The following is a 6000-nucleotide window of genomic DNA, read 5'->3' as shown; positions in this document are numbered from 1 at the left end:
TCCAAAATCGAGACTAGACGAACTGGGCAAAGTTTCTTTTGGTTATCATCTGTTGTGATGTGTTACTTTCCAGATTTTCCAAAACGGGTTACTTGGATAACCTTTTTTTTTTTTTTTTTTGTTTTTCAAACAATAATCTTTATAGGAAATGAAAATTTTTCCATAAATCGCTCAAGAGTTGAAAATTACCGACTTATTCTTCTCATTAGCAGATTTCATCTTTGGAATCCTTTGACAAACAACTAGGCTTTGGAGGACTAACTAGATCTAAACTAGACCAGAAGGGAAGTGGATAAGCCCTTGCAACATTTTTCCATTTCTTTTTCATTAATCCTGTCAGGATCAGAGTCGCCCATGGGCAACATTTTTCTTTGGATCCACTAAAATTCGTTCCTGAAAGGGGTTAACAATAGGAGACAAAGCCAAAACTAAAACCTTATATCTAAATATTTAAATTTACAACAAAAATTTGTACAATTTAAATGGTCAAATTACAAGCAAACTACTCCTTTTGGCAATGACCATCGATTTGCTTAATTTAAACTCAAAGGACAACAAGTTTGAACAGAATTTGAATCCTTTTCTTCAATTTATTGTTACTGCATCAGAAAAAATATATATACAAAATGTCTTAACTACATATGTATGTATGTATATACGCTATATGTTTCGATATTTTGCGGCAGATTATATTAAAAATTAAGCCTAAATGAATTAATGACTTAAAATTAATAACTAAAGGCAATGCTGTTAGAGCCTTTGACTTGAAAACTTGTCTTGATGTACATATATTTATGATGTTTTCTTGGATAAATTGGATTAAGATTGTGTCCAGTTTTGGAAATTCGATGAAAAAAGGTTCAAAAGGGTTCATCGGGAGGGTCTTCCATCGTCATTTGCTGAGACCGAGTTGGGAGGCCTACGAGTTAGGATCAGGCCTGAAGGGAAAATCCAGAGGATGCAATCCTTTTAGCCTGCGAGGAATGTTTTCATTAGGCAGGTCTGCTGGCAAGATGATGATGGGTACTTATAGAGGGACAAGTCAATATATTCCTATCTATATATAGGTACATATATCTGAGATTTTAACCATGGACTTGACTTGTGTTGAAAGTATTGCCTGATAGTTAATAGTTTTGTTTTACGAATGCCTCATCTTAAACCCTCTGTCCACCTCCGCACCTTTTTCCTGCCATATATGCCAATTCGAAACAAGTTACAGGACGATGGGTGGACGAACAGTGTGGTAAGGGAGGGCGGGGCGGGGGGGGACACAGAACTTTCACTTTCCATTTGGACAGACAGGCGCAAGCGAACCGAAGCCATCAAACTAAACAGGGATTTCGTTCAGTTTGTTGCGTTTTGAGATTTTTTCTTTTTGCTCCTTTCCTTTTCAATTGGATACACACACACACACACACACACACACATACGTAGACACATTCGCATTCACCATGTGCGTGTGCGGGCGTTGATGAGTTCAGGAATAAATTTTTTTCTTTTCTTTTTGTGGGAGGGGTAAGGGAAGTAGGCATAACAGGCACACACAGAGAAAGGGAGAGAGAGAGAGAGAGAAAGAGAGAGTCTTACATATCTCGGTGTACTTGTATGGTTACGTTAAGTATGTCCAGGGGAGCGGTGGTGGGGGGATGCGATGAGATGGAATGGAATGGCAGAGGAGGGTTTGGGGCTGGGGATGGCGATGGGTAGAGGACACACGGCCAGTGAAAAGAAAGGAATGAAACAGGCAGGAGAGCAACAAGATGGCAACATTTTTGTATGAAAGTTGAGAGAAAAATAAGAAGAAAATTCGTAATTTTCATCAGCAAAAAAAAACGGGGATGAGAAATACCGTAAATATGTACTTAACAGCATCGACTTGTGAATATCCTCTATTTGTGAGAGAGAGTGGCAGAGAGAGAGAGGGAGAGAAAGAAGGAGATAGAGGAATGTGAAGAGAAGACAATGTAGAAGAATCCAAACACTTTTTATCGTTTTTCTTTAGAAAAAACGATCCTAAAAGTTCCCTTCTTTGGCCCATTGAAAATGTTTCCAATGCCCAAAGAAAAGTATATACTCTTTTCTACTCTTTTTACTTTACAGGGTATAGAAAAAAGAAAACTTTGTTGTTTTTTTTTTTTTTTTTTTGTATTTTATTCCTGCTTGACCTTAAAAGAAAATTAGAAGCTCGTGTGGGGATGCTTTCTCTTTTATCAATGTGTGTGTGTGTGTGTGTATGACCGTGTGTGTGTGTGTGGCATCTGTGTGGCATGTGTGTGAGTGATATGGTGAGGCTTATCGAAAAATTCCAAAATAAAAAGAAAAAAGAAAAATTTAACGCAAAAGGCAAAAGTTTCGGTTATGTATGTATGTATGTACGGTGGATGGCAAGGGGGAAGGGAGTTGAGGCGGATCGGTTGAGGAGGTGGTTGAGAGTGGACAGCAAGGATAAGGATATGCGGCTGCTGTGGCAACAGCAACGGCAACGGCAACGGCTTCTCCAATTTCAGTTACAGCCTACCAAGATGAGGGCCAAACTGAGGGTGAGGGTAAAGGAAATGGGGGGATGGTGAGACTGAGGCTGAGGGTGAGGCTGGCCTCTGTCCTGTGCTGTGTGTGTGTGTGTGTGTGTATGCTAAAGTGAAAAGTAGTAAATTGAACTTTTCTATTTTTTTTTTTTTTTTTTTGTGGGGGTTTTTTATTTTGCTGGCTTCTTATTTTTCTTATTTGGCTTTGGTTTTGCGGGTTGCCCTTCTATCTTACTCTCTCTCTCTCTCGAGCTATCTCCCTTTCTCTCTCTCTCTCTCTCTCTTGCTGTCTCTTTTACTTTTTGTGGGCAATTTGTACTTTTCTGCGTTCAGCACTTTTTCTACTTTCTTTTCACTTTCATTTTATGGGTAAGCTTCTTGTGTGTTTGTGTGTGTGTGTGTGTGTACTTATTGTAGTTTTTGCTAAGGTTTTTGGATGTGGGTGGAAAATAGGGGGGGTGGGGGTTGTATGGGAACATTTGTTATTTATCGCTTTTCAAATTAAAGTTGAGCGACTTGTGGGCCAAATTATTTATAGCAATAAATATGAGCTGCATCTTTCACACACACCAAAGGAACACGCAAACGTTACACACTCACCCATACACACACACACACACACACACACTGTTTCTTAATTAAAAGTACCAAGACGTTGCCCAGGACAACAGCAAAAATAAAGAAAACTATAATAAGAAATTGAAAAATATATCAAAGCTAACAACGAGAATTCGTTGTGAAAATGTTAAGGAAAGAAAAATACACTGAAAATAAAAACGAAATGCTTCACATTTCGGTCGAAAAGTTTCTATATGAACTGATTTTACTTTTTTGGCCACTTTGAGCAGGTTCCACTGTATCGGATATAAATAATGATGGCAAATGAAACTTTATTTTTGTCTCTGCTTGTCAATCAGAGACATGACGAACACAAAACATCATCCTCATGCCCATCCTCATCCTCATCCTACTTCAGCCTGAATGTATGCTACGTTTTCTTATTCACTCGCACTCTCTCTCCCTCGCTCTCGTATTTTTCCCTTCTCTGTATATTTTCCCCTCAAGATTTTTTTCGCTTTTACTCATTATGAGAAAAAAATCAATAGATATGAACGTAATTTTAGACTACCAACTAGAGAAATGAATACAAACTAACCAGCAGAAAAAAAACAAAAAAAAAAAAAAAAAAACAAAATTAATTAATTTATGTTCGCCCAGGCAGCCGAAATTTTTCCATGGCAATATACACACTCACACATACACACAGACAAGCCGATATTGAGATACGCAACGCACACATACACACACATACATAGGCAATCTATTGATACAATTTTTCCAATTTCAACGTCATCCTCTCTAACAATTTCGTCCTCATTTTGGTTGTCGTTGTCGTCGTCGTCTCTGCTGACAACAACAACAACAACAGCAACTTGAACTCATTACAAAAACATAATAACAAAATAAATATTGAAAGAAATGGCATAAAATTATAAAAGCCTTGAATACCAACGGAAAACCCTCCCCAAAACCCAAAAACAAGAAAAAAAAAGGAGAAAAAAAATAAATAAAAATAAAAAAGGGGGACTCCCAATGCGCCAATAAATTTTATGCACTATCACACGCACACACACACACATTACGAAGGAGTATAAAAGAGAGAGAGAGAGGTGGAGGAGAATGAGTGCCATAAGCCGCTTATGAGTGAGTTTGTCCGTGTGTGTGTGTGTGTGGTCAGACTTTGTAAGCATCTGAGTTTATATTATTTAAGTACAAAAAAAAAAAAAAAAAGTAATAAATACTTACCAAGCCCTTTGGGCAGCGTCTTTTATACTTTTATCTTACAACTCACACACACACACACACACACACACGCGCACACACGAGCGCGGAAACTCATCAATTATGAAAAGGAAGACAAAAACCAATAACTAAAATATTTTCAAATAATTCTCTCGAATTTTTTCAACATTTTTTATTAAACATCTATGGAAAAAGGTTAATAAATCATTACAAATTATAATTAAGGACTTCTATTATCATCAATCTAGATTCTAGAACCATCATTTACTTAAGGACTTCTATTAACTTTAATTTACATTCAATCGAAACCGACTATCATTATGAATCACTGCAAATACTTCAAAAGGGCATGTCCAATGAAGTATTTAAGGACAAGTTTTAAAGTATACATATTTCCTCCTAATTGTCGAAAGGATAAAAAGGATGCAGAGAGGATGCAAGAAACTTTAACTAACAGAAGACAAGATGATGATTAGCCTATATAGATCTATGAGACGCCATTCAAATGATTATCCTTCAAAAAAGATTCCAAAAGTAAGTTAGGAAATTTAAAATAGTTTAGAACTTTGAAAGATATTGATAAGATATTGATAAGATATTGACGGATCTGGACCCCGCATCCCGAAATGTCAATATGTCGAATAATTGTTACCAAATTTTTCAAGACGATCAAATCTTGATTTCTTGTTTTGACAACCCCCGAAATTATTTTCTAGATCCAGACATTATGATTTACCCATTTCTGTCTTTCCAAGGACCTATTGAAGATACCGACTTCTGATGCCGTCTCCCTCTTAAACGATTTCCCCGTATGCCCCTTGTCTGTCTTATGATGTTATATAGGTCTTTGTGTTTGATTTAGGTAGATAAACCTTTTCACATAATTGCATCAAATATTCGATTTCAAAAGGTAGAAGGAGAAGATGTCCTTTTAAAAACTGATGATAAAGAAAGTGGCACGCGTTCAGAAGAAATTTTCAAAGAGAAGGATGCAGAGATTAAGAGGGATATCCTGGACTAACACAGTCTCATTGCTTCTTAAAAATGAATCTTTTTTTAGCCTAAAATTTCTATAAAAAATAATTAACAAAAATTTCTCAGCTAATACTGAAGAGCCAGCATATATGTATATAAAGTCAAAGTTTATCAACTTTGCGGCACGTGTCTTGATTTAAAATCCAATATTTTACACACATTTCGACAAACACACACACACACACAGAGAGAGAAAGATCAATAATAGTAATAATCATACAACAACAAAAAAAGGCAACTTTTACACCCAAAAAAATAACACAAAATACAAAAGAAAAAGAGGAAAAAAATATAGAAAAAAAAAAACAACCAACAAAATGTTCTTATCATTTAACACCCCTAACAAGGTTTAGGATCCTAAGCCTGAGGCAAACACACACACACACACACATACACACATACTGATGCCAATAATATCGAAATCGTATAAGCAAACAAGAGGCATAAAAAAAACTATAGATTCCATAGATGATGGGTCGTTTCAGTTCTTTAAAGAAAAACTAAGACAGGGATAGAACGTTAGAGTGGACCCTCGTTGTCGTTCGTTATGATGGCAGCTGCAGTTCAATTTGAAATCCACACGCGTGTGAAACGTGTGCTCCAAAATGTCAATAATGGGATACACACACACACA

Source organism: Drosophila tropicalis, unplaced genomic scaffold, assembly GCF_018151085.1.
Source record: "Drosophila tropicalis isolate 14030-0801.00 unplaced genomic scaffold, ASM1815108v1 contig_443, whole genome shotgun sequence".
NCBI classification, from domain to species: domain Eukaryota; kingdom Metazoa; phylum Arthropoda; class Insecta; order Diptera; family Drosophilidae; genus Drosophila; species Drosophila tropicalis.
Note: the sequence above shows the minus strand (reverse complement) of the source record.